We start from the raw sequence: 12,613 nt of genomic DNA on the forward strand, positions 1-12,613 counted from the left end.
TGAGGAGGTAGAAAGGGTACCTAAGAAGGTGGGAAGAAGAGCTGGAAAAGACCAACCTGTAAATGAAGATGGAAGATGCTGGGTTTTTTTCCATCAATCAACAAATATTTATTAAGTGTGTACCATGTGCCAGACACTATGCTAGATGCTAGGGAATAAAATAATCCCTACTTGTACAGAGCTTATATTCTAATGAGGAAAAAGACACATACACATATATACACATGTGAATGTGTAATAAATATTCTAGTCTTATTAGATCGTACTATACCATATACCTCCTCTCCCTTCATGTACTCTGCAATTCCTGGTCTCCTTGATATTCCTTTAGATATAACTCTTAGTACCCTCACAACTGTGTTACTTTTAGTACAGTAGACAGCTAGGTGGTGCAGTGGATAGATCACTGGCCCTGAAGTTGGGAAGACCTGAGTTCAAATCTCACCTCAGATACTTTCCAGCTGTGTGACCCTGGGCAAGTCACTTAACCCCCATTGCCCCGCAAAAACAAAAAGAAAAAAAGAGAAGATGCTGGTTTAAAAAGCACAAACTTGTCAGTATATATAAAAAAAAAGAGATATGCGCTATTTCACCAGCACAAGAATAGCCTATCCTGCGTAAACTCTTTGTGAACTAAGGGGCTTCCTTAGCACGAGGCACAACTAGGAATTTGAGAGTGCTGTAGTACCTCTCACTTTTTATTCTGCCTCATTTTATGGCCTTTCCTACTCATTGGGAAGGTTTTCTTTTCTCATTCATACCAAATTGTTATCTTAATGAATTACATTTTGATGAAATTAGAACGATTTTTTATCAGAGGCAATTGCTTTGGGACAAAGTGAGTTGGGGGTTGTATGGCTGATTGATGAGGGTTAAGTCATAGCAGTTTCATCCCATGTGACATTTAACATGTTTCTAGACAAAACAGGACAAAGTAAATCATAGGCCACACACTCTTCAGAATCTTCAAGTTCATATTTAATTGCCTTATTTTGCAACTGCATTGAGCAGTATCTAAAAATTTCCATTTGTTTTTACTACTAATAATATTGTCTATTATTAATGAGGGTTAATTGACTTGCCTGGGCAAGTGTCAAGTGTCTGAGGCTGGATTTGAACTCAGGTCCTCCTGAATCCAGGACTGGTGCTTTATCCACTGCACCACCTAACTGCCCCCCTATTACTAATTTAAACAGAGGCAGCCTGGCACAGTGCATAAGACAGAAGATCTACTCTCTGACACTAGCTTTATGGCCTTGGGAAAGTCACTTAATCTATCCAAAGTTCAGGCAACTCCCTAGAACTCACATAAGAAGTTGTAGCCTGGTTGTGATCTCTGCTGGTGGTGGAAGTTCTCCACACGGGAAATCACCATTGTTTCTGATATCTGCATAACAATTTTAAACATAACTTATTAAAGCCAACTTTTTTTTTTTGGGTAGGGCAATGAGGGTCAAGTGACTTGCCCAGGGTCACACAGCTAGCAAGTATCAAGTTCCCAAGGCTGGATTTGAACTCAGGTCCTCCTGAATCCAGGACTGGTGCTTTATCCACTGTACCACCTAGCTGCCCCCGTAAAGTCAACTATTAAGTTCAACTCTGCTGCCTCATCATGCTGTAGAGATGGCTCTGGGATCTCAAAGCCTATGCCAGTGAAGTACAAGCTCTGATAAGCCTTACCAAGGTAAAACAGCTTCTGGTGTGGGTAAGTGATGGACTATATGTCTGTCACCTAAGAACTAGTTTAGCTAAGTTTGGGGAGTATCTTCACTAGATGGTTGACCACCATGTGATGAATGTGGGGGCACAGCAACTCAGGCACACTGTCTTCTAAGGTATGGAGGGGTTGTGCTCCATATTGATGGAGGGAGTATGGAAGGGAAGAAGTAAATTACTTAAGTATATGAAAGCAATTTTTTTCAGGAACTTAGAATAAAAAGTAGTAGGCAAAGTAGAATTATTCACTATATAAAAACAGTCCACTAGCTTCATATTTTCATTTTTTCAACTATAATGAATTAAATATAGATACTAAAAATAAAAAGAAATTTATATAATATTGTCAACAGATATTATAAATAATACTCTCATCTTTTAGACATTATAAATAATACTAACTCATCTTTTAAACTGACAATGTTAAATAACAGTTAATTCTAAAGCTTCATTTTAATAAAGAAATTAACCTTAATTTAAAAACAAACTATAACATTAGAATAAATACATATTAAACATTTATTAAACACTTACTGTAATTTAAGGCACTGTGCCAAGCATCAGGGATACAAAGATTAACTAAAACACAGTCCTTTGCCTCAAAGAAAGTACAATAATAAAAGGACAAACATTTTATGAAAACAAATTATGTGATAAATATGGAAATCAAAGAACATGAATAAATAAGAATTCTTCATAATTGTCGTACAGAAACATTTCACATTACATTTTCATCAAAGGGCATGATGGTATTAAAGGCATAATAGGAAATGTGGCTTGAATAGTAAAAGGTTTGGAACAAAAAGGATTTTCATTCAGATTTGGCTCTGTCTGCTTAATTCCAAAGGCAGTTCCCGGCAAGATTTAAAGATGAGATTAGAATACAACTCATCACCCCATCCTTATATCTCCTTGAACATTTCCCTATTTCAATTCTACTGAACTTGTATCATATTTATCTGAATATAGGCTGTACTCAAAGACTGCATTCCTAAAATGAGATTTTTAAAAAGAATTGGCAAAAACTGAAAAACTACACAAAATTATTGAATTAAAATAATTATTATGAAAGGTTTTCTTTTCTTTTTAAAAATATTTCTTTCCATTCAAATACAATTATTTATTTACTTTGGTCATGTTTCCCCTGCCCCTTTCCACCTTTGGCACTTTTACTGAATTCTCTTACTAACAACAGTTTGGTATAGTGGATAGTGAGCTAGCTGTCCTTGAAATCAAGAAGACCCAAATTCAAGTCTTGTCCCTCATATATATTGGCTGTGGAACTCTGGGAAATAAGTGTCACACATTTAATCTCTCAGTCCTCTAGTTGCAGAGGCCAACCTGCATTTGATAGAGTGAGTTCCCTTCTTAGGGAGCTCCCAATACAATGAAATTATAGAGCCAGTCTAGATTTCTTACTAATAATATTTTCTCACTAAGATACAAACCATATTTGGGTTTTGTATGATTTTGTTGAAAGTACAACTTATATTCAGACCAACATGGTATTTATTGAAAATCTCCTAATGTATTAACATTCTGCATTGTAGGATATAGAAAGGAATCCTAAGACATGAACTCTGATCCTCCAGAAAGCATCACGACTTCCTGAATATTATAGAATCCTGCTCAAAACATATCTTATGCTACACATTTGTCTACAAAATGGGGAGGAAAGGGCAGCTAAAAGTCACATTAGGAGGTCTAGAAAATTTTAGGGAGATTTAAAAATAATGAATTTAAGCTTTAAAAGAAAATGAATTCTACAATGCTATGCATTTTTCTTATTATATTTATTTTTTTTAAAAAGCCGATCAATTTCCACTATCATGCAGGGGCATAGATGCCATGGGATACGGTAGGTAGGAGATGGCAGGGAAGGGTGTTTAGTTAATCCACATAACAAAAGCATAAGCAGGCAAGGGGTCAAGGACAGAGTAGGGTCAATTAATATAGGGAAGAGCAAATCAGTTCCAGTAGAAAAACAAAAGTCCAGAATCCAGGAGATCAGCAAAGGCAGGAAGGAACAAGCAGGTGCCATGGGTCCGTGTAGGCAGGCAAAGTCCAGGAGATCAGCAAAGGCAGGGAAGATCAAGCAGGTACTGTGTGTGGATCCAAGCAGGCAGAGCTCAGGGTCCAGAAGATCAGCAAAGGTGAGGAAGAACAAGGAGATCAACAAGCCCAGTACCAGTGAACATTTTAATAATCTCTGATCCTAGGACATGGACTTTTCTGTACTGCCCTGCTTTTATGCCATTTGCTAGCTTTGAACAAAGTGGCTGATTTCGGCCAGAAAAAGGTTAGAAGCTTAGAGGTGAAACCTATTTCTGGATTTATCTCATATCAACCAATCCTGGATGGATTCTAACATATAGAATATGTCTTTGTAGCATATATAAACCAAATTATGATTGATTTGGGATTTAGGGCTTCATTGATGGAATTTATTAAACAATTATAGGGTAATCCAAACCAGCCATAAAGATAGCTGAAATTACATGGCTATTTTGGTTAAGTTCAGATACTTACTTGAGACTTAAAGCTTGGGATGGTGGCAATGCCAACAAGAATTCTCGTAATTCTCTGAAATGTTTCCTTGCAATATCACAGATTCAGCATCCAGGAATCCTTTTCAGGGAGCCAAAGAGGAACCAGGCTCTCTTAAGAGTTACTTCAGAAATATTGTGAAGTCTCACTTGTAGCCCTAGGAGGCAAAGTGAGAATCACTTCATACATGTAAATGTGATAAGCAAAGGTTTCCAAATTCTTCAATATCCTTTTGTGGCATTCTATCCTAAGATGCAAGGTTTACCTCTCAACTATGAATGAAGAAAGAAGAAAGCTCTGGCAAAGCATCATCTTATTGAAAGACTATTACTTTTACAGATTACATTAGTGGACACATTTTGGTCCACACCAAAGTCTAAGCACTGAAGGCTACTCTGAAAAAAAACATTAAACTTTGTGTATTATATATTTCTCAACTTTCTCCTTATACACCTCCCCCCAAAGACATTTTTAAACTGGATGATGCTTACAGCTTTCTGGCCCTGCAAGAGATTGGGGTGATTATATGGTAAAGTGAAACTCGATCCTGGCTATGAGAAATGACTGGTTAACAGTAGATTTCATTTTTACAATACTGATGCCAGAGTCTAACTTACTTAATGGAATTATAGCACTGTTTTTTGTGATTTTAATTGACTAAGTAGCTGCTGTTTTTAGCAGACTTCTCTCAGACTAAGATATTTAACCTAGAAAATGGTTGATTTCTGATGCACTAATATATTGATTTTAAGATGCAGACAAATTAATGGATGATGGATACCAATAGGTTGTAAAAGAAAACCAGGTAATTTGGCAGCTCCTTTATCTTTGAGCTTAAAGTCAAGGATGTCCTTCAACAAGGCAGGCTTTGGTGCTACCGTTAAGATTGAATACTGAGCTGAATGGTCCATGGAAGCCATGCTACTTATGTTTTAATGTTCTGGTGATCCCAGGATCACTTAAGATTTGTTTCAGAAAAGATATATGAAAGCACAAATTTCAGAACATTGCTGGTAAAGTTTTTCCATTTAAAGTACAAAGATTTTCTTATACATGATTTCTTTGGTTTACAATAACACAGATGAGAAAAATGAGGCTCAGACCTTGTAAAATGTCAGAGAACCTTGTTAACTACACATAGGTTACAGAAGTCAATCACCTAAGGATAGCAGACAAGAGGTTCTGGGATCTGTGAATACATTTTAAAAGATATTCTGATAATTACATGTCAAGACAATTGGTTTTCTTTGTAATCACATGTATTATATATTATGTATTTAAAGACATTATTCTGAGGAGTCCAAAAGGTGAAGAACCATTGGGCTAGACATCAATTCACGTGAGGATCTACGGATTTTGCTGTACTGAAACTTAAATGATTAAGTGTGATGTGCCAAAGACAATTCAATTTTGAAGCTGCATTAATATAAGTACAGCATCCTTAGAAAGAGGCAACAGTGTGCCATAATCTGCCCAAGTCCAACCATATGTGGAATATTGCATCCATTTCTGGGTAACACAAAAGGACGTTGACATGTGGCAATTCTTCCAACAATGAACAAACAGAACATGGAGATAGAAAACCATGTCATACCATGGCTTAAAGAACAGGGAATGTTTAACCTGGAAAAGGAAAGATTTGACATGTGACAACCCTTCAAGTATGTGAAACATGATATAGATTTCAGATACTAAGGAAAAAGAATTAGATGTGTTCTGCTTGAACCAGGAAAACAGAAATTAAAGCAGTGGGTGAAACTGCAGGAGATTTTGACTCAAAATCAGGAGAAACTACAATGCAATCAAAGCTGTCCAATAAGTTCCCTTTTGTTGGAGGGCATTTAAGAGGACATATGACTATTTGTCTGAGACATTAAGATAGTATATGTCTAAATCTTGCCTTGGATACTTCTTAGGTATGTGAACTTAGGCAGAGGCAGATCATTTAACTTCTCTCACCCTAAATTTGCGGTGATGGATTTGATGGCCTATAATGTAAGGTCCCTTCTAGTTCTAAATGAGTCTATAAAAGTGTGATATAGATATGAATATAATGAAAAAGGATTGTGCTGCATGAAATTCAGAGAAAACACATGAAGACTTGTATATAATGATGCAAAGTGAAAAAAGCAGATCCAGAAAAACAAAATATACACTATAACGAATAGAACACTAAAACACACATACGACTATAAAATCCAAACTTGGCTGTGGAGAAAAGGAAATGTGACCCACTCCTTTCTTGAAGAAGTAGAGGGCTATGGCTGTGTAATGTCACATTGTGATGGCTAGTTTTACTAAACTATTTTCTCTGTTTCAAGGGAAGGTTCACTGGGGTGGGAGGGATATCTGGAAATAAGTATAATGTAAAAACATAAGGCATCAATAAAGTACAAAAACAACAAAAAAATCACTACATTTTACTCCCCCAAATCAACCAACCAAAAGAGATGACTTCACTAAAAACATTAGTGGGATTCTTATGTCAGACTGCTTTGTTTTAAACCACATACTCTATTCTATGTCCCTAGCCCCAGGACAAGCCAAAAAGCATTAATAGAAAAATTTCTAGAAATCCAACTCCTTGGGGGAAAAATTTCTAAATCTATGTCTAATAACAATCAGTTTACTCATGCTGCTCTTTATATCAGAAATGGTTTTCTATTTCCTCTGCCTAATTCTCATGTTTTCCTAGGTCCAGCTCAAGTTCCACCTCCTATGTGAAGCCTCCCAGTTAACATTATCTTCTGAAAATTCCTATTTCAGCAGAGAAACCAGTTAGAAACAATTAGAAACAATGCAGGACCAATAATCAGAAAACCTACATTCTAATTTCAGCTAGAACTGGAGCTTTAGTCCACACACTAAGCTGTGATATCTTAAGCCAAATAATTTAACCCTTCTAGGCTTCAATTTGAGCAAACTATCTGTCCAAATGATGTTTTTGAATTATAAAAAATTAGGGAATATCATCATTGCCTGGTATTGCAACATTTGGTATTTGGTATCACAACATTTGGCATTCGATTATGCTCATTTTTCATGTTTATCAGCTTTATTTCTCCAACTGGATCATTAATTCTTTGAGGAACTAATTATTTTGTAATCTCCCCCAGGGATTCCTACTACAAAGTTGAGTATGTATGTGTAGGTACTCAACAAAAACTTATAATTTGAATGACGTATCTCACAATTAAAGTTCACTTCTTACTAGAATGCTTTTATCTGTCCCAGATAATCAAACTAATATTACTAAAGTTATCCAAAGATATACATTACTATATGCAGTCATGGAATAATGACTTGTCAAAAGCTAATGAATACTGATAGCAGTAAAAGTTTGGATCTCTTGAGATTTCTGAGATTATTTTTCTAGAGTGAAGTCCAATTCTATACTCATAAGCCATTTTTGACATATGAGTCAAACAGGGACTATGCACATGGCACTCAATCAAAAAACAGAATGTCCAATAACTATTCTTCCTTATCAAGATGGACAAGGGAGTTAAAAATCTTGTCTACAGGGTGGAATACTATCAAAAGCCCTTGAGCTTTGAAAACTAAAGCACCAATATTGAAAGGTAAAATTAAGTATGTTATCTTATCATGGGAAATCGGCCAAGTCCAAGGATTGGTGTTCAATAATAAACTCTGGGAATTTGCAAAGGGGGTAAAATGGAATTAAGATATATCTGAACAGGGGCAGCTAGGTGGCGCAATGGATAAAGCACAGGCCCTGGATTCAGAGGACCTGAGTTCAAATTTGATCTCAGACACTCGACACTTAACTAGCTGTGTGACCATGGGCAAGTCACTTAACCCTCATTGCCCCCCCCCCCCCCGCCCATATCTGCACAATGGAGTAAGTTACACAGACTTTGCTGTTTCAGATTGGTGTTGCCTTCTAAAAAAATTAATATACAGTTTAGAGTTTGCCACCCAGTTGAATATAGGCCCTTTGAGGACAGTGACTTATTTTTGTCTTTCTATCCTCATAGTGTCTTGCATGGTACCTGGCAAATAGCAGGTTACTTGGTAAATGCGAATTCTTGTTCATTGTAACTTCTAGGTCCCAGAAATGGTTGTGTAGTCTGAATAACAAACTTTTAAATATTCTGGAAGGTCAGGCATTAAATTCTGATATTATTTTTGGCCTTTAATCTCTGCAAAATGACTAAGACTGTGAACTTTGTAGAGTTGTATAATTTCTGTAGCCCTTCCATCCCACTCTGTGCTTAAATATTTTAAATGTCAGATTTAAAGGTTTATGAGCAACTGAGGCTCTTTAAGTCACAGAAATTTCACCCTGTTATATAATTTGTTCAAATAGTCTACCTTTTTATTTCTGTACCTTAGTTCAAAACACAAGTGCTTTCTAAACCTTAAAGCACTATATAAATGTGAACTATTATTACTATTATTGGTCATAATCCTTGTAGGCACCAGTAGATCCTTTCTAGAAGACATACATACTTCAAACAAAAGGTATTTTTTTAGTTTTAAAAATAATATGGACATCATATTTACATATTTAATCATATCAGAGGTTTCAAACAACTGGCACATTATCTTGGAAACTTTGTGCACTTTACTTTCTTAAGCTGCCATAATATCTCCCTTTGAGATTGCCATTTCTGTTAAATTTGTAGTCTAATTTCCAGTAAAAAGAGCACTGGGAGGGCACCTAGGTGGCGCAGTGGATAGAGCACCAGCCCTGGATTCAGGAGGACCTGAGTTCAAATCCAGCCTCAGACACTCAACACTTACTAGCTGTGTGACCCTGGGCAAGTCACTTAACCCCAATTGCCTCACCAAAAGAAAGAAAGAAGAGAAAGAAAAAGGGAAAAAAAGAGCACTAGGGATGGAAATTTTCCTATCAAGTTCTAAACTTGAATATGTGTCAAAGAATTCATTTCAGTTCTTCAAGATTTTTCCACTCTTTGTTGTTTCTTGGTAGCACACAAGGATGTTGATCTTGCATAGTATCTTGCCATTTAAATAATTGATTATCTTAATCTGTTTTCCACTTATTTTAATATTTCCAGTATTTAGTCAAACTTTCTAGCTCTAGAACGAAATTAAATTGTTGGTGATTATGCTGGATTTCTTCTTTTCAAAAGATATTTTTAAAAGCTTAGGAAAACACAAGATTGTATCAATCTTGTTGGTCTACATTTTTTCTTATCTCAATTTTCAGTTAGAGTTGGTAGGACGTTTAAGGATCACCTAGTCCAGACCTATTGTTTCACAGAAAGTCTCAGCTGACAATATCAGAACCCTAGTCTTATTCCAGTGTTTCTTTGATCTTTGACTTAAAATAAAAAAGTCAATGACTATACAACTGATTTCATAGATCTTGGGGTCATTTCACTTTTGATGTAATTTCCAAACACCCGTACATATTTTCTCTCTTAAAAAAAATTTTTTTTTCGAGGCAATGAGGGTTTAAGTGATTTGCCCAGGTTGACACAGCTAGTAAGTGTCAAGTGTCTGAGGCTAGATTTGAACTCGGGTCCTCCTGAATCCAGAGCTGGTGCTTTATCCACTGTGCCACTTAGCTGCCCCCTTCTCTTTTTATTTTAGTGAGGCAATTGGGCTTAAGTGACTTGCCCAGGGTCATACAGCTAGTAAGTGTTAAGTGACTGAGGCTGAATTTGAATTCAGGTACTCCTGACTCCAGGGCCAGTGCTCTATCCACTGCGCCACCTAGCTTCTCTCTTTTAAAACATCCTTCACCAAAGTCACATTCCTGATGTCTCAGAGCTTCTAAACCCTGGGTTTTAAAAGCAAAAAGCCATGGGTCGAATGATGGGTTGTTCACCTGTTATCAGTTTTTTCAATACCCATTAGTCAAATTGTCAAAATTTTGCTTAAGTAGACCTGAAACCTCCATGATTTAGTGAAAATATTTCAGCCAAATTAATGAGCACCAAATCACTTGTTTTACATTTTTTCTTCTTATGAAATGCCTTAGGCTACTAGGTACACAATTCAATTAGCTTCAGTATTTCCTCCAGCATCAAATATCAAGTCCTCCACTTGTCATTTAAATCCCTTCAAAACCTGGCTCCTTCCTCACTTTCCAATCTTCTTACACACTGTCATACATTTCTTATACTTGACCCTCTCCGACACACTTCATAATCTTTCTACAGTGGTTCACTTGCTGTTCCTTGAACACCCTATACCATCTTCCAACTCCATGCTTCTTTTTCTTTGGTAGGGCAATGAGGGTTTAGTGACTTCCCCAGGGTCACACAGCTAGTTAAGTGTCAAGTGTCTGAGGCCGCATTTGAATTCAGGTCCTCCTCATTCCAGGGCTGATACTTTATCCACTGCGCCACCTAGCTACCCCTCCATGTTTTAAGTGACTTGCCCAGGGTCACACAGCTAGTAAGTGTTAAGTGAATTTGAACTCAGGTCCTCCTGAATCCAGGCCTGGTGCTCTATCCACTGTGCCATCTAGCTGCCGCCCTCCATTCTTTTTTATCAGTGTATACCCCCCATGTTTGGAATAATCTTCCACTTTATTTTCTCTGCCTTCTTTCAAATCTCAACCCAAATTCTGCCTTGTGGACAAAATTCCTTGGAATCCTTTGTTTGCCCATCTTCCCTGAAAACTCCCATACTCTTGGTGAGGTAAACAGGAACTCAAAATTAGGAGAAAAGCAAGCTGTTCATACTAATGTATAAAAGGACTACCCTCTATTTCCAAGGAATATCTGCATTTTTAAAAGATGCTTATTAATTCAAATGCATTTCTAGTTGGCATAAGAAATGACCCCTGCCTCTCAAAGAGTAAAAACCCTACGGGCACACTGAAAAGCATTTTAGTGCATGGGACATGTCTTTCTTATTAGGGAAGCTGACCTACAACACATGTTGTCTCATAGCTCCAAATTCATTTACAGCTCTGTCCTACCCCTACTAAATACCATTCCTAGTCTGTAGAACTTAATTTTATATATTATATATATTTAATTAATTTTATATTTTCCAATTTAGCTATAAACCAAGATGCAGCATGAATTTTTGCAAACTTTTAATAAGGAATAATAATCCTAAACAAGATCTGATTTTTCTTTAAATCTTCAAAATGGTACTTGGTTATGTGTTTTTTCCACCAGAAAGAAGTGACCACACAATACATTTCTTTTGTTGTTGTTGTTTTTGTTTTTTGGTGAGGCAATTGGGGTTAAGTGACTTGCCCAGGGTCACAAACCTAGTAAGTGTTAAGTGTCTGAGGCCAAATTTGAACTCAGGTCTTCCTGAATCCAGGGCCAGTGCTCTATCCACTGCACCACCTAGCTGCCCCACAATACATTTCTAAAAAACTTAAGATTTCTTTTTGTTGGAGAAAGACTCGGGAGACATCTATATTTCATGGAATGAACTTGTCAACAGCCTGACAGTTTTACTATTTGAACCTGAAGCTTTTACCATTGCTTTATTTCTATTTTTCTTAATGTTCCAAAGAATACAATGTTTACCAAATATTCACACAGGTGAAACAGAAATTTACAATGACAAAAGCATGATGCTTAATCTGTTTTCTGATTTCAGAATTAGCCTGTCTCAAAATCTTCATTGCACATTTCTGCCTACCTGATGGGACTCTGAGGTTGAACATAACCCAGGTTTTGCCCTTTAAAACCCTATGATGAAAACAAACAAAAAACAACCCTATGATGATTACCATCTTAGTCCTCTTGTCCTTTACATTGATCAGGAAGTTGACCTGAACTAATATTAACTATTTGTTTTTAGCTATTTTTAAAAAAATGGTTATTTGAAGCAATCACCATGTCATCTGCAAACAAGATCATCTAGAGAATTTCACCATCTACAGGAAATCCCTCCTTGACCTAAAACCTGTGCTGGATCTCCTCTACCAGTGGCGAGTTTTTTGGCAAGCCTTCTTTTATTTTATGCTTTGCTCAATGTTTGGGGCAGTTAGATAGCTCAGTGGATAGAGAGCTGGGCCAGGAGTCAGGAAGGCCTGAGTTCAAATCTGGCCTCGGACTTATTAGCTGTTTGACCCTGGGCAAGTCATTTAACCTCTTTGTCTTCATTCACTGGAATAAATGGCAAATCACTTAAGTTTCTTTGCCAAGAAAACCCTATGGACAGCATGGCTCACAATCAGCCACAACTGACCAAACACCAAATAGTGTTAATTCTGTTGTTAGACTTGACAAGGTATCTTGAATGTTCTTGATATTAGAGGGGGTGGGAGCTATTTTCTGGCAAAAGAGCCTGTAAGGCATTTTGCTTTATTTAGCCAATGTTTTTCTGTAATCAATAACTAAGTTCAATGGGGTTTAAACATTCACTACATCTTTCAGTCAAT

At 36.7% G+C, this 12,613-nt stretch overlaps 1 long non-coding RNA gene across 4 annotated transcripts in view; it reads right to left on the bottom strand.

Moving 5' to 3' along the window:
* The window catches only part of LOC122750714, a 111,026-nt gene that overhangs the window by 2,633 nt on the left and 95,780 nt on the right, over positions 1-12,613 (bottom strand). For 2 of the 4 annotated variants that reach the window (XR_006355750.1, XR_006355749.1), the window contains exon 7: positions 4,245-4,420. This is a non-coding gene — a long non-coding RNA (uncharacterized LOC122750714). Of the gene's footprint in view, positions 1-2,146; positions 3,819-4,244; positions 4,421-12,613 lie in introns of those variants that run through there. The other 2 variants (XR_006355751.1, XR_006355752.1) reach the window with 2 other exon arrangements.

This window comes from Dromiciops gliroides, chromosome 3, assembly GCF_019393635.1.
Source record: "Dromiciops gliroides isolate mDroGli1 chromosome 3, mDroGli1.pri, whole genome shotgun sequence".
Taxonomy (NCBI): Eukaryota; Metazoa; Chordata; class Mammalia; order Microbiotheria; family Microbiotheriidae; genus Dromiciops; species Dromiciops gliroides.